A 12,477-nucleotide genomic window follows, 5' to 3' on the forward strand; every position below is an offset into this window, starting at 1 on the left:
TCCCATGTTTACTATCTTAGTATCTTCTCTTCATTCCACAGAAAAAAATTACAAATGCCAAATACAAACAGTTAACAAGACATAATCCTTTCTTAGTGGTATTGAGCCTTGACTGTAGTGGTGAAATATTCCTGTTAAATATCCACAGCTCTTCTTTCAGTTTGTAGGAAAGGATTTAAGCCTTAATGATACTGGCATAACAATGACTAAACAAAAAGTGCCTGATAAATATTTGATAAGTCTGGCTGCTACTGATTAATGAAGACAGTAAGAAGAACAATTGTAGGCAGTCAATTCTTGAAAAGTGGCTAGATTTAACATTTAAATATAACCCAGGGTTGGCTGGGCTTAGTGGTTCATACCTGTAATGCCAGTACTTTGGGAGGCTCAGGCAGAAGGATCACTTGAGGCCAGGAGTTCAAGACAAGACTGGGCAACATAGCAAGATCCATCTCTACACACACACATAAATACACACACAAGATTAGCTAGGTGAGGTGACACATGACCTAGTTCCATCTACTTAAAAGGTGAGGTGAGGTGAGAGGATCCCTTGAGATCAGGAATTTTAGACTGCAGTGAGCTGTGATTGTGCCATTGCACTCCCCTGCCTGGGCAACAGAGCGAGACCCTGTCTCTAAATAAATAAATAAAACCCAGGGTCAAAAGTCCAGAATTTGTTTCTAGGTAAAGATCACATTTCAGCCTAGATAAACATCTCCTGGATACAGGAAATTGAGTTAGAAACTGTGCATATCAATCTTCTCTACAACTGTACTCTGAGGAATTCTGAGGAGCAGTGCCAAAAGAAATTTGAATACTCTCTTTGTTGAGAAACACACTGTCTACTAACTCTTTTAATTTTAAGATGAATGTTCAGAAGCAAGAATGAACATGACATGGAATCTTTGAAAGATATTGCAGAATGAGAAAAAGGGGGAAAAAAGAGAAAAAGGGGGCATGTCTTGAAATCTTGGATTTGTAATCTTGGTAGATTTCTAAAACTACCAATTTTAGGAAATGAAATAATATTTTAGAAAACGTTTTGGCATCTTCCATAGAGTATGAACAAACATGGCCTGCAAGAGAAGAACATTTGTAAAGAAAAACAGGATATAAGAAAAATGCTTGAGATGGAAAGGTAAGTAGAATAAGAAAGTGTTGATAGAAAATTGAAAATTTAATAGTGGAAATTAACATTTCCATTGGAGACAATAGTAAAATGGAGAAATTGACAGTGTTAAAAATTGAAATTTCTGGCGGGGAACGGTGGCTCACGCCTGTAATCCCAGCACTATGGGAGGCCAAGCCGGGTGGATCACGAGGTCAGGAGTTAGAGACCACCCTGACTAGCACGGTGAAACCCTGTCTCTACTAAAAATACCAAAATATTAGCCGGGCGTGCTGGCGGGCGCCTGTAGTCCCAGCTACTCGGGAGTCTGAGGCAGGAGAATGGCATGAACCTGGGAGGCAGAGCTTGCAGTGAGCCCAGTCTGGACAACAGAGCAAGACTCCGTCTCAAAAAAAGAAAAAGAAAAGAAAAATTGAAATTGCTAACTCAATTTCAAGGACAAATTGATAAAGCTCTCCAAGAAGAAGAGGGAAAGATAAAAAGATGAAAATGAAAAGGAAGATAAAGAGAAGATAAAGTAAGAGACACAAAAGGCTGCAGAATTCAAGCAAAACTGAGATTTTCTGACCAAGGAATCAAACTAATTAGAATAGAATCACAGATGAAAACACTATCAAGAAAACTTCCCTGAGGTGAAAAAGAGATCTAAGTGTTTCTCCTGATATGATGTGATGGGAGGGGCACAAATCTTGAGGATAAAATCTGGCTGGGCTGACTCATGAGTACGTGACATGCACAGTCGAACAGGGCCCCAGTGGTAAAGGGGCCCACATTTGATTTAATCATCTGCTGTCTTTAAATTCTTACCCAGGCTGGAGTTCAGTGGCACAGTCATGGCTCACCACAGCCTCTACCTCCCAGGTGATCCTCCCATCTCAGCCTCTCAACTAGCTGGGATGACAAGCATGTGCGATCATGCCCAGCTAATTTTTATATTTTATACTAAAAATATTTTATACTAAAATGTAAAATTAGCCGGGCGTGATGCTACATGCCTGGGTGTGTGGGCGACAGAGCAAGACTCCAACTCAAGAAAAAAACGAAAAGAAAAGAAAGGATTACTTTGATATACTTCAATTGATTGACAAGTCAAAATTAAGACCCCAAACATAGAGAAGTCATAATGTAAAATTTTAAAGAGGAATCACACACAGTTTAGTAAATTCAGGAATCAAATTTATTGGGTATTCTGAGGTGGATCCTGCAAAGGTAGGGGCAGCTTGTCCCTCAGAGCTCTCCTTAGCAGAACTGTGTTTTTCTTCTGCTTCCTTTTTGCATAGTGATACATTTTGTATTTCTCAAGCTACATTCTTCATAGCACAGCTCAGATGAATTCTTTGCTGTGGTTGATGACCACATAAACCACTCACAAATCCTTTTCTGTACAACACTTGCTACCAAGTACCTTGGCTGAAACACCATGTCAACAAGAATTACATAACAGAAGCAAAGTTACATAAAAACCATGACGGCCATTTCCATTGTCAAACAAATTAAGCAATGATTTTGTACACTGCTGACATCCTGACAACTCCTACTGAATCAATGGGTCTTTTTTTTTTTTTTTTTTTTTTCCTGAGTTGGAGTCTTGCTTTGTTGCAGAGTTGCGATGTTGGTTCACTTGTAACCTCTGCCTCCCGGGTTCAAGCATTCCTCCTGCCCTCAGCCTCCTGAGTACTGGGGATGTACCAGGCACAAGGCCACCATGCCCGCTATATATATATATATATATATATAATATACACACACACACACACAAATATAAATATATATTTATATATATTTGTATTTGTGTTTTTCTGTATTTTCAGTAGAGACGGGGTTTCACCATGTTGGCCAGGCTGGTCTCAAACTCTTGACATTGTGATCCACCCACCTTGGCCTCTCAAAGTGCTGGGATTACAGGCGTGAGCCACCACACCTGGCCAATGTGTCACGATTTTAAATATTGACTGTGAAAAACAAATGACTAAGGGGCAATATATGAACGGCCAGGAAGCCCATCCTCTTATTGTTCATCTTGCAGGGAATGCTCCCATGTGGTTGCGAACTGTAGGATTTTGGCTAAGCTAAACTAGGATTCATGGCTGGATATGTCTGATGAATGCATGAGTCCACATGTATCCATCTGCCGGAGTTGATTTGTGCTGAGAAAAGAAACTGGGGAAGTAGGCTTGTATGAAGGCACTTGGTGGAAGGCAGAATGGGTGAAGAGAAGGAGGAAGGGATGGCAAGAAATGCATGGTGTCTCCCCTATAATTTGCTTGCCTTTTTAACTCAGTTTGACCTTTTTAAAGAGAAAGGGATGTCTGGGTGCTGTGGCTTATGCCTGTAATCCCAGCACTTTGGGAGGCCAAGGTGGGTAGATCACCTGTGGTTAGGAGCTCGAGCCCAGCCTGGCCAACATGGTGAAACCCTGTCTCTACTAAAAATGCAAACGTTAGCTGGGCGTGGTGGCAGGTGCCTGTAATCCCAGCTACTCGGGAGGCTGACATGGAAGAATTGCTTGAACCTGGGAGGCAGAGGCTGCAGTGAGGCGAGATCACGCCACTGCACTCCAGCCTGGGTGACAGAGCGGGACCCCATCTCAAATAATAATAATACTAATAATTAAAATAAATAAATAAAGAGAAAGGGACTTCAGGAAGAGGCAAAAGAGGGAGATTTCAAGAAGGAATTAGTGAGGTGTGGGGCCATCAGAGCATTGTTCCGATGCCAAATGATAGCACAGGCCACAGAACAAGAAAAAGAAGCTTACTTTTCATGTCAGCATAATTTCCACCAAGTAAAACTGTGCAGGGTGTGGGGGTGCACACCTGAAGTTCCAGATACTCGACCCAGGAGTTCGAGGCTACAGTGAGCTATGACCATACAGCTGCATTCCAGCCTGGGTGACAGAGCAAGATCTCATCTCTAAAAAACAAAAACAAAAACACTGCAGGGAAGGCCATTGACACCGTTAAGATAAAATGTGTACATACAGCAAAACTCCACCATAATGCTATGAGCAGGGTCTCAAAATTAAAATAGTTAAATATGAAGAACACATTTTTGCAAGTTTAATGAAATGAAAATGGTGGCTGGAGGGGGGATGGGAATCAATTGCCAATTGTATCATGCCACATTTGTTTTACTAGAGCAAAGGGAATAATAATGAGAGCAGATTATAATGGATGTCTCTGTACTGGGATTTTTGGGTGATTTTGTTTCCCTACATGTCAGTATCTGTTGCCCAGGCTGGTCTTGAACTCCTGGGCTCAAGCAATCTTCCTGCCTCAACCTCCCCAGTAGCTGGGACTACAGTTGTGCACAACTGTGCCTGGACCCAATTTTCCAAAATTACATAATAAAAATACCGTAGTTTTCTCATTTAAAATTTTAAATTTAAAATAGCCATAGGAAATTTCATCTTACATAAGCAAAATGTCTGAAGGTGTCCTGATTTCCTGATTGAACAAATCCTTTTTTTTTTTTTTTTTTTGACCAAAGTCTCACTCAGTCGCCTAGTCTGGAGTACAGTGGTGCAATCTCTGCTCACTGCAGCCTCCACCTCCAGGATTCAAGCAATTCTCCTGCCTCAACCTCCCAAGTAGCTGGGACTACAGGTGTCTGCTATCATGCCCAGATAATTTATTTTATTTTATTTTAGTAGAGAACAAGTTTCACCATGTTGGCCAGGCTGGTCTCGAACTCCTGACCTCAAGTGATCTGCCCACCTCAGCTTCCCAAAGTGCTGGGATTACAGGTGTGAGCCACCATGCCCAGCCAAATCAGGAGTTTTAAATTGGCTATTGTACACTTTAGAACAAAATATATTTCGGATCAAGCCTTTCCCTTTGAATAAACACGTTGATTAACATTGCCATTCATGCCATTTCGGTAGTTGTTGTTACATTGTTTTCTCAAGCATCTCTATGGCCAAAAGCAACAGTTGGGTGTATGAATCATCTAGGAAGGATTTTGAAATACTCATGGCTGCTTACTGCCCTGCTATCACTTCTTTCAATCTGATCTTATCGGGGCTGGAATTTTAAAAACCTTCCCCAAATCTCGTATTTCCTCTAGCCTGCATTGCTGAAAGCCACCAGAATATATGAGAATGCTATAAAATTTCATAGCCTAGCCTTTACAATATGACCTTCTATGCCTTTCTTTTCTTTTCTTTCCAGAGAGTTTTACACTGCAGGATCTACGCATTTCTATCTAGTTTTATGTCTCCTGGGTGAACCCTCTCCTGCTCTACCACAGGGTCTGTTTGTTCTCACTCTTTCTGTTTTTGATGAGATCATTCCACACTTTATCACATTCCTGTTTTCCCCTCCCAACCAACCTGTTCAAGGTTCATCTCTAGGGTCAAGTCAGAGATGCTCAACAAGCTTCTTTCTTTTCTTTTCCTTCTTTCTCTTTCTTTCTTTCTTTCTTTCTTTCTTTCTTTCTTTCTTTCTTTCTTTCTTTCTTTCTTTCTTTCTTTCTTTCTTTCTTTCTTTCTTTTCTTTTTTCTTTCTTTCTTTTCTTTCTTTTCTCTTTCTTTCTTTTTTCTTTCTTTCTTTCCTTCTTTCTTTCTCTTTCCTTCCTTCCTTTTTTCTTTCAACAAGCATCTTTCTTTTCTTTCTTTCTTTTTCTCTTTTCTTTCTTTCTTTGTTTCTTCTTTCAACAAGCATCTTTCTTTTCTTTCTTTCTTTCTTCTTTCTTTCACTTTCTTTCTTTTCTCTCTCTCTTCCTTTTCTCTCTTTCTCTCTCTCTCTCTCTCTCCTTCTCTTTCTGTCTTTTGATAGAGTTTCACTCTTGTCATCCAGGCTGGAGTGCAATGGCACGATCTCAGCCCATTGCAACCTCCGCCTCCCGGATTCAAGTGATTCTCCTGCCTCTGTCTCCTGAGTAGCTGGGATTACAAGCATGTGCCACCATGACCGGCCAAATTTTGTATTTCTTGTACAGATGGGGTTTCACCACGTTGGCCAGGCTGGTCTCGAATTCCCGACCTCAGGTGATCCTCCCGCCTTGGCCTCCCAAAGTGCTGTGTCTGGCCTCAGCAAGCACTTTCAAGGGCCAAGTGAAAAAAAATGTTACTATGCTAGACACTGAAATGACTCCTAATTACAAAGCTTGTAGCCACTGTCCTGGAGGAAGCACTCACCATCTGGTGGTAGGATTTAGGGAAATGCACAAATTACTAGACAGAATAGAGTAATATTAAGTGCCATCCAACAAGTAGAAGTCCTATAAGGTTCAATGGGGAGGAGTTAGCTCTATCCTGAAAGCCTTTCTCAGCTGCTTTAGTCCATGCTGGCCTGTCCCTTTGCTGAATTACTGTTGGAATTATTATTTATTTATAATAAATAATAGTAACTTGTTTTGGCCCTTGGTTATCTATTTCATATGTGTTTTAGGTGTGTCCTTTCGAATTCCTTGAAATCAGGGTACATGTTAAATGAATTTTGTTTTACCCCAGAGTAGCCTATAACAGCAGGGTACCTGGGTTGTATGTCACTGAATTCCGGCTTAGGCAGCTCGTACAAGAGCAGGAATGTGGATGATGCATGTGTCCTCCAGGAGACTGATGTTAGATGCCCCGCTCTCCAAAAGACTCCACTAAGTCTTTCTACATCATCAAAGCTAAGTAAAAGCTTTAATCTTACTCTCCTATCTCCAAGACCAGTCTCAGCTTCTCCTTTCAACCAAACTGCATCACTAGCTCCACACATGGAAATCCTGGTACCCCTAAGAGAATGACAGTGACATTTTCCTTTTTGATCCATTATACTTTCCATGCAACACCTCTTGTTGACAATCTAGGAGATCACCTATTTTTACTTGCCTCCTTGCCTTCCTCCTTCTGATCAGTGAAAAGTAATGGTTAAGGTATACGGTTTCTAGAACCAAATTATATGGTTTCAAATATTCACTTTGCCACAAACTAGGCAAGTTAATTTTTTTTTTTTTTTTTTTTTTATAGAGACAGGGTTTCACCATGTTGCCCAGGCTGGTATCAAGCTCCTGGACTCAAGCGATTTGTGTGCCTCAGCTCCCAGAATGCTGAGACAACAGGTGTGAGCCACTGTGTTCGGCTTAGACAGGTGATTTTATATCTCCACGTCTTTGTTTCCACATCCATATAATGGTAATACTAATAATAGTAAATACTTCATAGGTGTTTCATAAGTACCGTGAGTTGATAGAGTCAAAGTGATTTGAACAATAATTGTGTAATACAGTATTTCACAAGTGCTGTCTTGACCTAGTTTTAAAGACATAACTAAAAACTCTCAATTCCCCTTTTTGGGTAGCTTGCTAAACTCCTGCCCTCCGACTACTGCTCTTATCAGGTTCAGGTTCTGATTCTAACATCCTTGGCTTGTAATATATAATACTCAACTACCAGAGGCCTCCAGATACCTAACACCCAGGGATAACTCCTTCTTCCTGTTGCCAAGGCTGGAGTGCAATGGCACAATCTTGGCTCACTGCAACCTTCACCTCCCAGATTCAAATGATTCTCCTGCCTCAGCCTCCTGAGTAGCTGGGATTACAGGCATCCACCACCACATCCAGCTATTTTTTGTATTTTTTTTTTGGTAGACACGGGGTTTCACCATGTTTGCCAGGCTAGTGAACTCCTGACCTCATGATCCATCTGCCTTGGCCTCCCAAAGTGCTGGGATTACAGGCATGAGCCACCATGCCTAGCCTTGTTTTTTTTTTAAAGCATTGCTGAGTTACAATTGCACATATTTATAGCATACAATTTGATATGTTTTGACATATGTATACACATGAAACCATTATCACAATCAAGACAAAGAATCTATCACCGTCACAAGTTTCCCAGTTTTCCTTAGTGATAATCCCTTTCTTTCAGTCCTTCCCACTAGCTCATCTTGAGTCACTAATCTGCTTTCTGTCATTGTAGAATAACTTGCATTTTCTAGAATTTTATGTAAATCATAAATCATACATTGTGTATTCATTTTGCCTGGCCACTTTCACTGAGCATAATTGCTTTGAGATTCACCCATCATTGTTGTTCCTTTTTATTGCTGGCTTGCTGGCTGTATTTCATTATATAGATTTACCACAGTTTGTTTACCCATTTATCGATTTACAGATATTTGGACTGTTTCCAGTTTTTGCTATTACAAATAAAGGTTCTAAGAACATTTGTATACAAGTCTTTGTATGGACAGTGGCTTTCATTTTTCTTAGAAAAGCACCTAGGAGTGAAATGGCTGAGTTATATGATAGGTGTATGTTTAACCGTTTAAGAACCTGCCAAACTGATTTTCAGAATAGTTTTCCATTTTACATTTCCACCAGCAGGATATGTGTGTTAGTTCCTCCACATACTCTCCAATATCTGTTGTAATCAGTCTTTAATTTTAACATTCTAATAGGTGTGTAGTGGTGGCTTATTGGTTGAATTTACATTTCCTTGATGACAGATGATGTGGAGAATCTTTTCACATGCTTATTTACCATCTGTATATCTCCTTTGGTTAATGTCTTTGGTCCATTTTAAAATCAGGTGGTTTAGTCTCAGTTGAATTTTAAGAGTTCTTTATATATTTTGAATAACAGGCCTTTATCAGATGGATTTCTTTCGTTTTTGAGACAGAGTCTCACTCTGTTGCCCAGGCTGGAGTGCAATGGCTGGAGCGCAATCAGCTCACTGCAATCTCCACCTCCCAGGTTCAAGCAATTCTTATGCCTCAGCTTTCCAAGTAGCTGGGACTACATTCATGCACCACTACACCCAGCTAATTTTTGTATTTTTACCAGAGACAGGGCTTTGGCATATTGGCAGGCTGGTCTTGAACTCCTGGCCTCAAGCAATCCACCCACCTTGGCCTCACAAAATGCTGAGATTACAGGTGTGGGCCACCACGCCCAGCCCAGATGGGTCTTTTGCAAATATTTTCTTCCAGTCTGTGGCTTGTTTTCTCATTTTCTTGATATTGTTTTCTGCAGAGCAGAAGTTTTTAATTTTAATGAAGTACAGCTAATCAGTAATTTCTTTCACGAACCATGTCTTTGGTTATGTGCCTAAAAAGTCATTGCTGTACCCGAGGTCATCTATTTTACATTTAGGTCTAGATCCATTTTGAGTTGATTTTTGTAAAAGGTGTAAGGTCTGTGTCTAGATTCATTATCTGGCATGTGAATGTCCACTTTTTCCAGCACCATTTGTTGAAAAGACTATCTTTGCTCCATTTTATTGCCTTTGCTCCTTTGTCAAAGATCAGTTGATTATACAGCTGACGCTTGAGCAACATAGGAGTTAGGGGCATTGATCCCTCCACATGTTAAAAATCCATGTGTAACTTTTACATTTTTTATTGTTTATTTATTTTATTTTATTTATGAGATGAAGTCTTGCTATGTTGCCCAGGCTGGTCTCAAACTCCTCGGCTTAAGAGCTCCTACTGTCTCGGCCTCAAAAAGTGCCAGGACTACAGGCATGATCCACACCTGGCTCGCCACGTGTACCTTTTGACTCCTCCAGAACTTAACTATTAGTAGCCTACTGTTGACTGAAAAGCCTTACCCAATAACATAAACAGTTGATTAATACATATTTTGCATGTTATATGTATTGCATACTGTAGTTTTACAATAAAGCAAGTTAGAGAAAAGAAAATATTACAAAGAATATCATAAGGATGAGAAACTATATTTTCTATTTATTAAGTTGAAATGGACTATCATAAAAGTCTTTATCATCATGGTCTTCATGTTGAGGAGGCTGAGGAAGAGGAGGACGAGAAGAGATTAGTCTTCCTGTCTGGAGGGTAGCAGAGACAGAAGAAAATCTACATCTAAGTGAACCCACACAGTGCAAATCTGTGTTGTTTAAGGGTCAGCTGGATTTTTGTGGGTCTATTTCTGGACACTCTGTTCTGTTTCATTAATTTATTTGTCTCTTTCACCAATACCACACTGCTTGATTACTGTAGCTTTATTTATTTATTTATTTTCGGAGACAGGGTCTCGCCCTGTTACCCAGTCTGGAGTGCAGTGGTGCCATCACAGCTCACTGCAGCATCGATTTTCTGGACTCAAGTGATTCTTCCACCTTAGCCTCCCAAGTAGCTGGACTGGAAGTGCGTGCTACCATGCCTAGCTAGTTTTTGTATTTTTGGTTGAGACAGGGTTTCACCATGTTGCCTAGGCTAGTCTCAAGCTCCTGGACTCAAGCGATCCGCCGACCTGGCCTGCCAGAGTGCTAAGATTTCAGGCGTGCACCACCGTACCAGGCTAATTTTTTATTTATAGTTATTTTAAATATTTTTGTTTTTTTAACTTTTATACTAGATTTTAAAGTAATTTACTCACTACTCTTGCAATAATACAGTATTCTGTTTGTCTATAAATTTGCCTTTACTGAATTTTATACCTTTATTTTATTTACAAGGCTTCTGTTAAGAAATTCATGTATAGTTTTAGGTTCTATAATATGTGACATGTTGCTTTTTTCTTATTGCTTTCAAAATTCTCTGTCCTTGTATTGCAGTTTTTTTTTCTTTTTCTTTTTCTTTTTTTGTTTTTTTTTGAGATGGAGTCTCACTGTGTCACCCAGGCTGGAGTGTAGTGGCACGATCTGGCCTCACTGCAACCCCTGCCTCTTGGGTTCAAACGATTCTTGTGCCTCAGCCTCCTGAGTAGCTGGGATCACAGGCATGTGCCACCATGCCAGGCTAACTTTTGTATTTTTAGTAGAGACAAGGTTTCACTATGTTCGGCCTCCCAAAGTGCTGAGATTACAGGAATGAGCCACCGCACCTGGCTTCTTTTTTTTTTTTTTTCTCCTCTCACTGAATAATTTTTCAAATGGTTTTCCTTGAGTTTGCTGATTCTTCTGCTTGTTCTAGTCTGAATTTTCAATTCACTTGTATGCGTCATCTCTAGCTTTTCTGTTTGATTCTATTTACAGTGTTTAATCTCTGTTGAAATTCTCATTTTGTTTATGTATTATTGAACTTGTTGAGCATTTTCATAATGGTTATTTTTAGTTCTCTGTCAGATAGTGCATATATCTCTGTTTCATTAGGGTTGGTTTGTGGTAATTTATCTTATTCCTTTGTTTGAACTGTTTTTCCTTGTTTCTTTATTTTCCTTGACTCTTTGTTATGGTATCTACACATTAGAAAGAATAGCCACCTCTCCCTGTCTTTATGGATTGGCCTCACACAAGAGAAGTCCTTACCATCAACTAGAGATTCTGGGGACTCCTCAAATCTTCTCATACGTGTTTTCTCTGAACTTGTGCATATGAATTTCCAATTAGAGGAACTTGCCAGTTTTAAATTTTGGGAGTTTATAATTCCTTGCTTCCCCTGGTGTCTGTTTTCTGTACCATGGGTCTTCTGAGTCAGCAGCATGCCCTGAGCTCTTTTTTTGTTTTCAACAGGACCCAGACATCTACAGTGTGGTATTTCCATCAGCACTTTGAGCCAGAAGCTAGTTCCTCAGCTAACCCCATGAAAAGTTGGAACATTGGATACATTGGACTATGGTGAGTGAGTGTGTGTTAATCCAAATTGCTGCCTTTGTTCTCAGCAGCCCTCCGGCATCTAGAGTATGCCACATCTCTTCAGCACTCTGAGACAAGTTGGGAGACAATCCTCCAGGCAGCCTCTAAAAAGTTGAAACATTGGATGCATGGTCCAATTCTTTTCCTCTCTAGAGAGAAGCTGGACTATGAGGGTTTCTGCCTACTCACTCTGCATTGAGCTGGGAAGGAGGCTCTATGGTGAGTGTGTGTCTTCTAGTCCAAACTGTTACTTTCATTCTCAGCAGCTCCCAATCTAGGGCCCTTTGTCATCAGTGTTCAGATTCAGACAAGACAAAAACTGGTTCGTCAAGCAGCCTCCAGAGAAGTCAGAAAGTTGGATATATTATCCAGTCCTTTCCCACTTGCCACCCTCCAGAGAAAAGCTGGGAGCTGGAGTTTTCCTACTGATTGTGCAGTGTTGTGTTATGGTGAGTGATTATGGCAAGAGGGGTGCCTCAAATTTCTCTTCCAGCTCTGATGCAGCTAGTTTCACACTCACTCCTTGTGTAAGAGACTCTCAATTGTTCTCTGAATTTCTTACAAGGGGAATCGGTCTGTGAATTGTTGAATTTGTGTGTCCATAGGAGGAAGGAGGGCCAGAGATTATTACTCGGCCATCTTTCTGATATCACTCAGGTGTTAATTCTTATTGAGCTTTGACAGTTTGCTAAATATTACAGATGTAAGACTTTTTCCTAGATATCCTTTCTAGAATATTGTCTTACAGTCTGTGGTTCAGCTTTGCATTCTTTTAACAATGTCTTTCAAAGAGCAGAGGTCTTAATTTTGATGAAGT

At 40.3% G+C, this 12,477-nt stretch overlaps 1 long non-coding RNA gene across 1 annotated transcript; it reads left to right on the forward strand.

The window, feature by feature from the left end:
• Window positions 1–7,106: 7,106 nt before the first annotated feature.
• On the forward strand, window positions 7,107–12,101 carry LOC108530494 (uncharacterized). The gene is made up of 3 exons (XR_001885855.1): window positions 7,107–7,209; window positions 11,538–11,642; window positions 11,927–12,101. It is a non-coding gene; the product is annotated as an uncharacterized LOC108530494 (long non-coding RNA).
• Window positions 12,102–12,477: the final 376 nt, after the last annotated feature.

Source organism: Rhinopithecus bieti, unplaced genomic scaffold (genome assembly GCF_001698545.2).
Source record: "Rhinopithecus bieti isolate Rb0 unplaced genomic scaffold, ASM169854v2 scaffold_110, whole genome shotgun sequence".
NCBI lineage: Eukaryota > Metazoa > Chordata > Mammalia > Primates > Cercopithecidae > Rhinopithecus > Rhinopithecus bieti.